The sequence below is a fragment of the Haematobia irritans genome, chromosome 2, assembly GCF_050003625.1.
Source record: "Haematobia irritans isolate KBUSLIRL chromosome 2, ASM5000362v1, whole genome shotgun sequence".
In the NCBI taxonomy this organism is placed as follows: Eukaryota; Metazoa; Arthropoda; class Insecta; order Diptera; family Muscidae; genus Haematobia; species Haematobia irritans.
In genome coordinates this window covers 192,290,967-192,304,308 of record NC_134398.1, presented here as the reverse complement: position 1 = coordinate 192,304,308, position 13,342 = coordinate 192,290,967, and positions in this window count along the sequence as shown.

The window sequence follows — 13,342 nt, the reverse complement described above, 5'->3', positions numbered from 1 at the left end:
TTCAATTCGTGACCACTCCCAAAAAATCGAAAAATCCACCCAAAACCTAAAAAAAATTAAATTTTTATATGAAAATCTTCTTTTGCTCATATCTCCTAAACTAAGCGTCCTAGAGCGAAAAGTACTTTAATTCGTGACCACCCCCAAAAATTGAAAAATCCACCCAAAACCTAAAAAATTTTAAATTTTTATATGAAAATCTTCTTTTGCTCATATCTCCTAAACTAAGCGTCCTAGAGCGAAAAGTACTTTAATTCGTGACCACCCCCAAAAATTGAAAAATCCACCCAAAACCTAAAAAATTTTAAATTTTTATATGAAAAACTTATTTTGCCCATATCTCCTAAACTAAGCGTCCTAGAAAGAAAAGGACTTCAATTCGTGACCACCCCCAAAAAATCGAAAAATCCACCCAAAACCTAAAAAAATTGAAATTTTTATATGAAAAACTTCTTTTGGCCATATCTCCTTAAATATGCGTCCTAGAGCGAAAAGGACGATAATTCGTGACCATCCCTCAAAAATCAAAATTTTGGTGAAATTCCTTGAAAAATTGAAATTTTTATATGAAACACTTATTTTGGCCATATCTCCTTAAATATGCGTCCTAGAGCGATAAGGACGATAATTCGGGACCACCCCTCAAAAATCAAAATTTTGGTGCAAAACCTTGAAAAATTGAAATTTTTATATGAAAAACTTATTTTGGCCATATCTTCTTAAATATGCGTCCTAGAGCGAAAAGGACGATAATTCGTGACCACCCCTCAAAAATCAAAATTGTGATGAAAATCCTCAAAAAAATGAAATTTTTATATGAAAAACTTATTTTGGCCATATCTCCTTAAATATGCGTCCTAGAGCGATAAGGACGATAATTCGTAACCACCCCTCAAAAATCAAAATTTTGGTGAAATTCCTTGAAAAATTGAAATTTTTATATGAAAAACTTATTTTGGTTATATCTCCTTAAATATGCGTCCTATAGCGAAAAGGACGATAATTCGTGACCACCCCTCAAAAATCAAAATTTTGGTGAAAATCCTTGAAAAATTGAAATTTTTATATGAAAAACTTATTTTGGCCATATCTCGTTAAATATGCGTCATAGAGCGAAAAGGATGATAATTCGTGACAACCCCGCAAAAATCAAAATTTTGGTGAAAATCCTTGAAAATTTTAAATTTTTATACGAAAAACTTATTTTGGCCATATCTCCTTAAATATGCGTCCTAGAGCGAAAAGGATGATAATTCGTGACCACCCCCCAAAAATCAAAATTGTGATGAAAATCCTCAAAAAAATGAAATTTTTATATGAAAAACTTATTTTGGCCATATCTCCTTAAATATGCGTCCTAGAGCGAAAAGGACGATAATTCGTGACCACCCCCCAAAAATCAAAATGTTGGTGAAAATACTCAAAAAATGAAATTTTTATATGAAAAACTTATTTTGGCCATATCTCCTTAAATATGCGTCCTAGAGCGAAAAGGACGATAATTCGTGACCATCCCTCAAAAATCAAAATTTTGGTGAAATTCCTTGAAAAATTGAAATTTTTATATGAAAAACTTATTTTGGCCATATCTCCTTAAATATGCGTCCTAGAGCGATAAGGACGATAATTCGTGACAATCCCTCAAAAATCAAAATTTTGGTGAAATTCCTTGAATAAATTTAAATTTTTATATGAAAAACTTATTTTGGCCATATCTCCTTAAATATGCGTCCTAGAGCGATAAGGACGATAATTCGTGACCACCCCCCAAAAATCAAAATGTTGGTGAAAATCCTCAAAAAAATAAAATTTTTATATGAAAAACTTATTTTGGCCATATCTCCTTAAATATGCGTCCTAGAGCGAAAAGGATGATAATTCGTGACCACCCCCCAAAAATCAAAATGTTGGTGAAAATCCTCAAAAAATGAAATTTTTGTATGAAAAACTTATTTTGGCCATATCTCCTTAAATATGCGTCCTAGAGCGATAAGGACGATAATTCGTGACCATCCCTCAAAAATCACAATTTTGGTGAAATTCCTTGAATAAATTTAAATTTTTATATGAAAAACTTATTTTGGCCATATCTCCTTAAATATGCGTCCTAGAGCGATAAGGACGATAATTCGTGACCATCCCTCAAAAATCACAATTTTGGTGAAATTCCTTGAATAAATTTAAATTTTTATATGAAAAACTTATTTTGGCCATATCTCCTTAAATATGCGTCCTAGAGCGATAAGGACGATAATTCGTGACCACCCCTCAAAAATCAAAATTTTGGTGCAAAACCTTGAAAAATTGAAATTTTTATATGAAAAACTTATTTTGGCCATATCTCCTTAAATATGCGTCCTAGAACGATAAGGACGATAATTCGTAACCACCCCTCAAAAATCAAAATTTTGGTGAAATTCCTTGAAAAATTGAAATTTTTATATGAAAAACTTATTTTGGCTATATCTCCTTAAATATGCGTCCTAGAGCGAAAAGGACGATAATTCGTGACCACCCCACAAAAATCAAAATTTTGGTGAAAATCCTTGAAAAATTGAAATTTTTATATGAAAAACTTATTTTGGCCATATCTCGTTAAATATGCGTCCTAAAGCGATAAGGACGATAATTCGTGACCACCCCTCAAAAATCAAAATTTTGATGAAAATCCTTAAAAAAATGAAATTTTTATATGAAAAACTTATTTTGGCCATATCTCCTTAAATATGCGTCCTAGAGCGAAAAGGACGATAATTCGTGACCACACCTCAAAAATCAAATTTTTGGTGAAAATCCTTGAAAAATTGAAATTTTTATATGAAAAACTTATTTTGGTCATATCTCCTTAAATATGCGTCCTAGAGCGAAAAGGATGATAATTCGTGACCACCCCTCAAAAATCAAAATTTTGATGAAAATCCTCAAAAAAATGAATTTTTTATATGAAAAACTTCTTTTGCCCATATCTCCTTAAATATGCGTCCTAGAGCGAAAAGGACTTCAATTCGTGACCACCCCCAAAAAATCGAAAAATCCACCCAAAACCTAAAAAAATTTAAATTTTTATATGAAAAACTTCTTTTGCCCATATCTCCTTAAATATGCGTCCTAGAGCGAAAAGGACTTCAATTCGTGACCACCCCCAAAAAATTGAAAAATCCACCCAAAACCTAAAAAATTGAAATTTTTATATGAAAAACTTCTTTTGCCCATATCTCCTAAACTAAGCGTCCTAGAGCGAAAAGGACTTTAATTCGTGACCACCTCCAAAAATTGAGAAATCCACCCAAAACCTAAAACAATTGAAATTTTTATATGAAAAACTTCTTTTGCTCATATCTCCTTAAATATGCGTCCTAGAGCGAAAAGGACTTCAATTCGTGACCACTCCCAAAAAATCGAAAAATCCACCCAAAACCTAAAAAAAATTTAATTTTTATATGAAAAACTTCTTTTGCCCATATCTCCTTAAATATGCGCCCTAGAACGAAAAGGACTTCAATACGTGACCACCCCCAAAAAATCGAAAAATCCACCCGAAACCTACAAAAAATAAATTTTTATATGAAAAACTTCTTTTGCCCATATCTCCTAAACTAAGCATCTTAGAGCGAAAAGGACTTTATTTCGTGACCACTCCCAAAAAATTGAAAAATCCACCCAAAATCTAAAAAAATTGACATTTTTGTATGAAATACTTCTTTTGCCCATATCTCCTTAAATATGCGTCCTAGAGCGAAAAGGACTTCAATTCGTGACCACCCCCAAAAAATCGAAAAATCCACCCAAAACCTAAAAAAATTGAAATTTTTATATGAAAAACTTCTTTTGCCCATATCTCCTTAAATATGCGTCCTAGAGCGAAAAGGACTTCAATTCGTGACCACCCCCAAAAAATCGAAAAATCCTCCCAAAACCTAAAAAAATTGAAATTTTTATATGAAAAACTTCTTTTGCCCATATCTCCTAAACTAAGCGTCCTAGAACGAAAAGGACTTTAATTCGTGACCACCCCCAAAAATTGAAAAATCCACCCAAAACCTAAAAAAATTGAAATTTTTATATGAAAAACTTCTTTTGCCCATATCTCCTTAAACATGCGTCCTAGAGCGAAAAGGACTTCAATTCGTGACCACCCCCAAAAAATTGAAAAATCCACCCAAAACCTAAAAAATTAAAATTTTTATATGAAAAACTTCTTTTGCCCATATCTCCTAAACTAATCTTCCTAGAGCGAAAAGGACTTTAATTCGTGACCACCCCAAAAAAAATCGAAAAATCCACCCAAAATCTAAAAAATTGAAATTTTTATATGAAAAACTTCTTTTGCCCATATCTCCTAAACTAATCGTCCTAGAGCGAAAAGGACTTCAATACGTGACCACCCCCAAAAAATCGAAAAATCCACCCAAAACCTAAAAAAAATAAATTTTTATATGAAAAACTTCTTTTGCCAATATCTCCTAAACTAAGCATCCTAGAGCGAAAAGGACTTTAATTCGTGACCACCCCCAAAAAATTGAAAAATCCACCCAAAATCTAAAAAAATTGACATTTTTGTATAAAATACTTCTTTTGCCCATATCTCCTTAAATATGCGTCCTAGAGCGAAAAGGACTTCAATTCGTGACCACCCCCAAAAAATCGAAAAATCCACCCAAAACCTAAAAAAATTGAAATTTTTATATGAAAAACTTCTTTTGCCCATATCTCCTTAAATATGCATCCTAGAGCGAAAAGGACTTCAATTCGTGACCACCCCCAAAAAATCGAAAAATCCTCCCAAAACCTAAAAAAAATGAAATTTTTATACGAAAAACTTCTTTTGCCCTCCTAAACTAAGCGTCCTAGAGCGAAAAGGACTTTAATTCGTGACCACCCCCAAAAATTGAAAAATCCACCCAAAACCTAAAAAAAATTAAATTTTTATATGGAAAACTTCTTTTGCCCATATCTCCTTAAATATGCATCCTAGAGCGATAAGGACGATAATTCGTGACCACACCTCAAAAATCAAAATTTTGGTGAAAATCCTTGAAAAATTGGAATTTTTATATGAAAAACTTATTTTGGCCATATCTCCTTAAATATGCGTCCTAAAGCGATAAGGACGATAATTCGTGACCACCCCTCAAAAATCAAAATTTTGGTGCAAAACCATGCAAAATTGAAATTTTTATATGAAAAACTTATTTTGGCCATATCTGCTTAAATATTAGTCCTAGAGCGAAAAGGACGATAATTCGTGACCACCCCTCAAAAATCAAAATTTTGATGAAAATCCTCAAAAAAATGAAATTTTTATATGAAAAACTTACTTTGGCCATATCTCCTTAAATATGCGTCCTAGAGCGAAAAGGATGATAATTCGTGACCACCCCCCAAAAATCAAAATGTTGGTGAAAATCCTCAAAAAATGAAATTTTTATATGAAAAACTTATTTTGGCCATATCTCCTTAAATATGCGTCCTAGAGCGAAAAGGACGATAATTCGTGACCATCCCTCAAAAATCAAAATTTTGGTGAAATTCCTTGAAAAATTGAAATTTTTATATGAAAAACTTATTTTGGCCATATCTCCTTAAATATGCGTCCTAGAGCGATAAGGACGATAATTCGTGACCATCCCTCAAAAATCACAATTTTGGTGAAATTCCTTGAATAAATTTAAATTTTTTATATGAACAACTTGTTTTGGCCATATCTCCTTAAATATGCGTCCTAGAGCGATAAGGACGATAATTCGTGACCACCCCCCAAAAATCAAAATGTTGGTGAAAATCCTCAAAAAAATAAAATTTTTATATGAAAAACTTATTTTGGCCATATCTCCTTAAATATGCGTCCTAGAGCGAAAACGACGATAATTCGTGACCACCCCTCAAAAATCAAAATTTTTGATGAAAATCCTCAAAAAAATGAAAATTTTATATGAAAAACTTATTTTGGCCATATCTCCTTAAATATGCGTCCTAGAGCGATTAGGACGATAATTCGTGACCACCCCTCAAAAATCAAAATTTTGGTGAAATTCCTTGAAAAATTGAAATTTTTATATGAAAAATTTATTTGGGCCATATCTCCTTAAATATGCGTCCTAGAGGGATAAGGACGATAATTCGTGACCACCCCTCAAAAATCAAAATTTTGGTGCAAAACCATGAAAAATTGAAATTTTTATATGAAAAACTTATTTTGGCCATATCTCCTTAAATATTAGTCCTAGAGCGAAAAGGACGATAATTCGTGACCACCCCTCAAAAATCAAAATTTTGATGAAAATCCTCAAAAAAATGAAATTTTTATATGAAAAACTTACTTTGGCCATATCTCCTTAAATATGCGTCCTAGAGCGAAAAGATGATAATTCGTGACCACCCCCCAAAAATCAAAATGTTGGTGAAAATCCTCAAAAAATGAAATTTTTATATGAAAAACTTATTTTGGCCATATCTCCTTAAATATGCGTCCTAGAGCGAAAAGGACGATAATTCGTGACCATCCCTCAAAAATCAAAATTTTGGTGAAATTCCTTGAAAAATTGAAATTTTTATATGAAAAACTTATTTTGGCCATATCTCGTTAAATATGCGTCCTAGAACGATAAGGACGATAATTCGTAACCACCCCTCAAAAATCAAAATTTTGGTGAAATTCCTTGAAAAATTGAAATTTTTATATGAAAAACTTATTTTGGCTATATCTCCTTAAATATGCGTCCTAGAGCGAAAAGGACGATAATTCGTGACCACCCCACAAAAATCAAAATTTTGGTGAAAATCCTTGAAAAATTGAAATTTTTATATGAAAAACTTATTTTGGCCATATCTCGTTAAATATGCGTCCTAGAGCGAAAAGGACGATAATTCGTGACCACGCCTCAAAAATCAAAATTTTGATGAAAATCCTCAAAAAAATGAAATTTTTATATGAAAAACTTCTTTTGCCCATATCTCCTTAAATATGCGTCCTAGAGCGAAAAGGACTTCAATTTGTGACCACCCCCAAAAATCGAAAAATCCACCCAAAACCTAAAAAAATTGAAATTTTTATATGAAAAACTTCTTTTGTCCATATCTCCTTAAATATGCGTCCTAGAGCGAAAAGGACTTCAATTCGTGACCACCCCCAAAAATAAAAAAATCCACCCAAAACCTAAAAAAATTGAAATTTTTATATGAAAAACTTCTTTTGCCCATATCTCCTTAAATATGCGTCCTAGAGCGAAAAGGACTTCAATTCGTGACCACCCCCAAAAAACCGAAAAATCCACCCAAAACCTAAAAAATTGAAATTTTTATATGAAAAACTTCTTTTGCCCATATCTCCTAAACTAAGCGTCTTAGAGCGAAAAGGACTTTAATTCGTGACCACCCCCAAAAATTGAAAAATCCACCCAAAACCTAAAAAAATTTAAATTTTTATATGAAAAACTTCTTTTGCTCATATCTCCTAAACTAAGCGTCCTAGAGCGAAAAGGACTTTAATTCGTGACCACCCCCAAAAAATTGAAAAATCCACCCAAAACCTAAAAAAATTTAAATTTTTATATGAAAAACTTATTTTGCCCATATCTCCTATATGAAAAACTTCTTTTGCCCATATCTCCTTAAATATGCGTCCTAGAGCGAAAAGGACTTCAATTCGTGACCACCCCCAAAAATTGAAAAATCCACCCAAAACCTAAAAAATTGAAATTTTTATATGAAAAACTTCTTTTGCCCATATCTCCTAAACTAATCGTCCTAGAGCGAAAAGGACTTTAATTCGTGACCACCCCCAAAAAAATTGAAAAATCCACCCAAAACCTAAAAAACTTAAATTTTTATATGAAAAACTTCTTTTGTCCATATCTCTTAAACTAAGCATCCTAGAGCGAAAAGGACTTTAATTCGTGACCACCCCCAAAAAAACGAAAAATCCACCCAAAATCTAAAAAAATTGAAATTTTTGTATGAAATACTTCTTTTGCCCATATCTCCTTAAATATGCGTCCTAGAGCGAAAAGGACTTCAATTCGTGACCACCCCCAAAAAATCGAAAAATCCACCCAAAACCTAAAAAAATTGAAATTTTTATATGAAAAACTTATTTTGCCCATATCTCCTTAAATATGCATCCTAGAGCGAAAAGGACTTCAATTCGTGAACACCCCCAAAAAATCGAAAAATCCTCCCAAAACCTAAAAAAATTGAAATTTTTATATGAAAAACTTCTTTTGCCCATATCACCTAAACTAAGCGTCCTAGAGCGAAAAGGACTTTAATTCGTGACCACCCCCAAAAATTGAAAAATCCACCCAAAACCTAAAAAAATTGAAATTTTTATATGAAAAACTTATTTTGCCCATATCTCCTTAAACATGCGTCCTAGAGCGAAAAGGACTTCAATTCGTGACCACCCCCAAAAATCAAAAAATCCACCCAAAACCTAAAAAAATTGAAATTTTTATATGAAAAACTTCTTTTGCTCATATCTCTTAAACTAAGCGTCCTAGAGCGAAAAGGACTTTAATTCGTGACCACCCCCAAAAATTGAAAAATAGAGCCAAAACCTAAAAAAAATTAAATTTTTATATGAAAAACTTCTTTTGCTCATATCTCCTAAACTAAGCGTCCTAGAGCGAAAAGGACTTTAATTCGTGACCACCCCCAAAAATTGAAAAATCTACCCAAAACCTAAAAAATTTTAAATTTTTATATGAAAAACTTCTTTTGCCCATATCTCCTAAACTAAGCGTCCTTGAACGAAAAGGACTTTAATTCGTGACCACCCCCAAAAATTGAAAAATCCACCCAAAACCTAAAAAAATTTAAATTTTTATATGAAAAACTTCTTTTGCCCATATCTCCTTAAATATGCGTCCTAGAGCGAAAAGGACTTTAATTCGTGACCACCCCCAAAAAATCGAAAAATCCACCCAAAACCTTAAAAAATTGAAATTTTTATATGAAAAACTTCTTTTGCCCATATCTCCTAAACTAAGCGTCCTAGAGCGAAAAGGACTTTAATTCGTGACCACCCCCAAAAATTGAAAAATCCACCCAAAACTTAAAAAATTGAAATTGTTATATGAAAAACTTCTTTTGCCCATATCTCCATAAATATGCGTCCTAGAGCGAAAAGGACTTCAATTCGTGACCACCCCCAAAAAATTGAAAAATCCACCCAAAACCTAAAAAATTTAAATTTTTATATGAAAAACTTCGTTTGCCTATATCTCCTAAACTAAGCGTCCTAGAGCGAAAAGGACTTTACTTCGTGACCACCTCCAAAAAAATTGAAAAATCCACCCAAAACCAAAAAAAATTAAATTTGTATATGAAAAACTTCTTTTGTCCATATCTCTTAAACTAAGCATCCTAGAGCGAAAAGGACTTTAATTCGTGACCACCCCCAAAAAAACGAAAAATCCACCCAAAATCTAAAAAAATTGAAATTTTTGTATGAAATACTTCTTTTGCCCATATCTCCTTAAATATGCGTCCTAGAGCGAAAAGGACTTCAATTCGTAACCACCACCAAAAAATCGAAAAATCCACCCAAAACCTAAAAAAATTGAAATTTTTATATGAAAAACTTCTTTTGCCCATATCTCCTTAAATATGCATCCTAGAGCGAAAAGGACTTTAATTCGTGACCACCCCCAAAAATTGAAAAATCCACCCAAAACCTAAAAAAATTGAAATTTTTATATGAAAAACTTCTTTTGCTCATATCTCCTAAACTAAGCGTCCTAGAGCGAAAAGGGCTTTAATTAATGACCACCCCCAAAAATTGAAAAATCCACCCAAAACCTAAAAAAATTTAAATTTTTGTATGAAAAACTTCTTTTGCCCATATCTCCTTAAATATGCGTCCTAGAGCGAAAAGGACTTCAATTCGTGACCACCCAAAAAAAAAAAACGAAAAATCCACCCAAAACCTAAAAAAATTGAAATTTTTATATGAAAAACTTCTTTTGCCCATATCTCCTTAAATATGCATCCTAGAGCGAAAAGGACTTCAATTCGTGACCACCCCCAAAAAATCGAAAAATCCACCCAAAACCTACAAAAAATAAATTTTTATATGAAAAACTTCTTTTGCCTAGAGCGAAAAGGACTTTAATTCGTGACCACCCCCAAAAAAACGAAAAATCCACCCAAAATCTAAAAAAATTGACATTTTTGTATGAAATACTTCTTTTGCCCATATCTCCTTAAATATGCGTCCTAGAGCGAAAAGGACTTCAATTCGTGACCACACCCAAAAAATCGAAAAATCCACCCAAAACCTAAAAAAATTGAAATTTTTATATGAAAAACTTCTTTTTCCCATATCTCCTTAAATATGCATCCTAGAGCGAAAAGGACTTCAATTCGTGACCACCCCCAAAAAAACCAAAAATCCACCCAAAACCTAAAAAAATTGAAATTTTTATATGAAAAACTTCTTTTGCCCATATCTCCTTAAATATGCGTCCTAGAGCGAAAAGGACTTCAATTCGTGACCACCCCCAAAAAATCGAAAAATCCACCCAAAACCTAAAAAAATTTAAATTTTTATATGAAAAACTTCTTTTGCCCATATCTCCTTAAATATGCGTCCTAGAGCGAAAAGGACTTCAATTCGTGACCACCCCCAAAAAATTGAAAAATCCACCCAAAACCTAAAAAATTTAAATTTTTATATGAAAATCTTCTTTTGCCCATATCTCCTAAACTAAGCGTCCTAGAGCGAAAAGGACTTTAATTCGTGACCACCCCCCAAAAAATTGAAAAATCCTCCCAAAACCTAAAAAAATTAAATTTTTATATGAAAAACTTCTTTTGTCCATATCTCTTAAACTAAGCATCCTAGAGCGAAAAGGACTTTAATTCGTGATCACCCCCAAAAAAACGAAAAATCCACCCCAAATCTAAAAAAAATTAAATTTTTGTATCAAATACTTCTTTTGCCCATATCTCCTTAAATATGCGTCCTAGAGCGAAAAGGACTTCAATTCGTGACCACCACCAAAAAAAAATTGAAATTTTTATATGAAAAACTTCTTTTGCCCATATCTCCTTAAATATGCATCCTAGAGCGAAAAGGACTTCAATTCGTGACCACCCCCAAAAATCGAAAAATCCACCCAAAACCTAAAAAATTTAAATTTTTATATGAAAAACTTATTTTGCCCATATCTCCTTAAATATGCGTCCTAGAGCGAAAAGGACTTCAATTCGTGACCACTCCCAAAAAATCGAAAAATCCACCCAAAACCTAAAAAAAATTAAATTTTTATATGAAAAACTTCTTTTGCTCATATCTCCTAAACTAAGCGTCCTAGAGCGAAAAGGACTTTAATCGTGACCACCCCCAAAAATTGAAAAATCCACCCAAAACCTAAAAAATTTTAAATTTTTATATGAAAAACTTCTTTTGCCCATATCTCCTAAACTAAGCGTCCTAGAACGAAAAGGACTTTAATTCGTGACCACCCCCAAAAATTGAAAAATCCACCCAAAACCTAAAAAAATTTAAATTTTTATACGAAAAACTTCTTTTGCCCATATCTCCTTAAATATGCGTCCTAGAGCGAAAAGGACTTCAATTCGTGACCACCCCCAAAAAATCGAAAAATCCACCCAAAACCTAAAAAAAATGAAATTTTTATATGAAAAACTTCTTTTGACCATATCTCCTTAAATATGCATCCTAGAGCGAAAAGGACTTCAATTCGTGACCACCCCCAAAAAATCGAAAAATCCACCCAAAACCTACAAAAATTGAAATTTTTATATGAAAAACTTCTTTTGCCCATATCTCCTTAAATATGCGTCCTAGATCGAAAAGGACTTTAATTCGTGACCACCCCCAAAAATTGAAAAATCCACCCAAAACCTAAAAAAAAATTAAATTTTTATATGAAAAACTTATTTTGCCCATATCTCCTTAAATATGCGTCCTAGAGCGAAAAGGACTTCAATTCGTGACCACTCCCAAAAAATCGAAAAATCCACCCAAAACCTAAAAAAAATTAAATTTTTATATGAAAAACTTCTTTTGCTCATATCTCCTAAACTAAGCGTCCTAGAGCGAAAAGGACTTTAATCGTGACCACCCCCAAAAATTGAAAAATCCACCCAAAACCTAAAAAATTTTAAATTTTTATATGAAAAACTTCTTTTGTCCATATCTCCTAAACTAAGCGTCCTAGAACGAAAAGGACTTTAATTCGTGACCACCCCCAAAAATTGAAAAATCCACCCAAAACCTAAAAAAATTAAAATTTTTATACGAAAAACTTCTTTTGCCCATATCTCCTTAAATATGCGTCCTAGAGCGAAAAGGACTTCAATTCGTGACCACCCCCAAAAAATTGAAAAATCCACCCAAAACCTAAAAAAAATGAAATTTTTATATGAAAAACTTCTTTTGACCATATCTCCTTAAATATGCATCCTAGAGCGAAAAGGACTTCAATTCGTGACCACCCCCAAAAAATCGAAAAATCCACCCAAAACCTACAAAAATTGAAATTTTTATATGAAAAACTTCTTTTGCCCATATCTCCTTAAATATGCGTCCTAGAGCGAAAAGGACTTCAATTCGTGACCACCCCCAAAAAATCGAAAAATCCACCCAAAACCTAAAAAAATTGAAATTTTTATATGAAAAACTTCTTTTGCCCATATCTCCTTAAATATGCGTCCTAGAGCGAAAAGGACTTCAATTCGTTACCACCCCAAAAAAAAAAACGAAAAATCCACCCAAAACCTAAAAAAATTGAAATTTTTATATGAAAAACTTCTTTTGCCCATATCTCCTTAAATATGCATCCTAGAGCGAAAAGGACTTCAATTCGTGACCACCCCCAAAAAATCGAAAAATCCACCCAAAACCTAAAAAAATTGAAATTTTTATATGAAAAACTTCTTTTGCCCATATCTCCTTAAATATGCGTCCTAGAGCGAAAAGGACTTCAATTCGTTACCACCCCAAAAAAAAAAACGAAAAATCCACCCAAAACCTAAAAAAATTGAAATTTTTATATGAAAAACTTCTTTTGCCCATATCTCCTTAAATATGCATCCTAGAGCGAAAAGGACTTCAATTCGTGACCACCCCCAAAAAATCGAAAAATCCACCCAAAACCTAAAAAAAATTGATATTTTTATATGAAAAACTTCTTTTGCCCATATCTCCTTAAATATGCGTCCTAGAGCGAAAAGGACTTCAATTCGTGACCACCCCAAAAAAAAAAAAACGAAAAATCCACCCAAAACCTAAAAAATTGAAATTTTTATATGAAAAACTTCTTTTGCCCATATCTCCTTAAATATGCGTCCTAGAGCGAAAAGGACTTCAATTCGT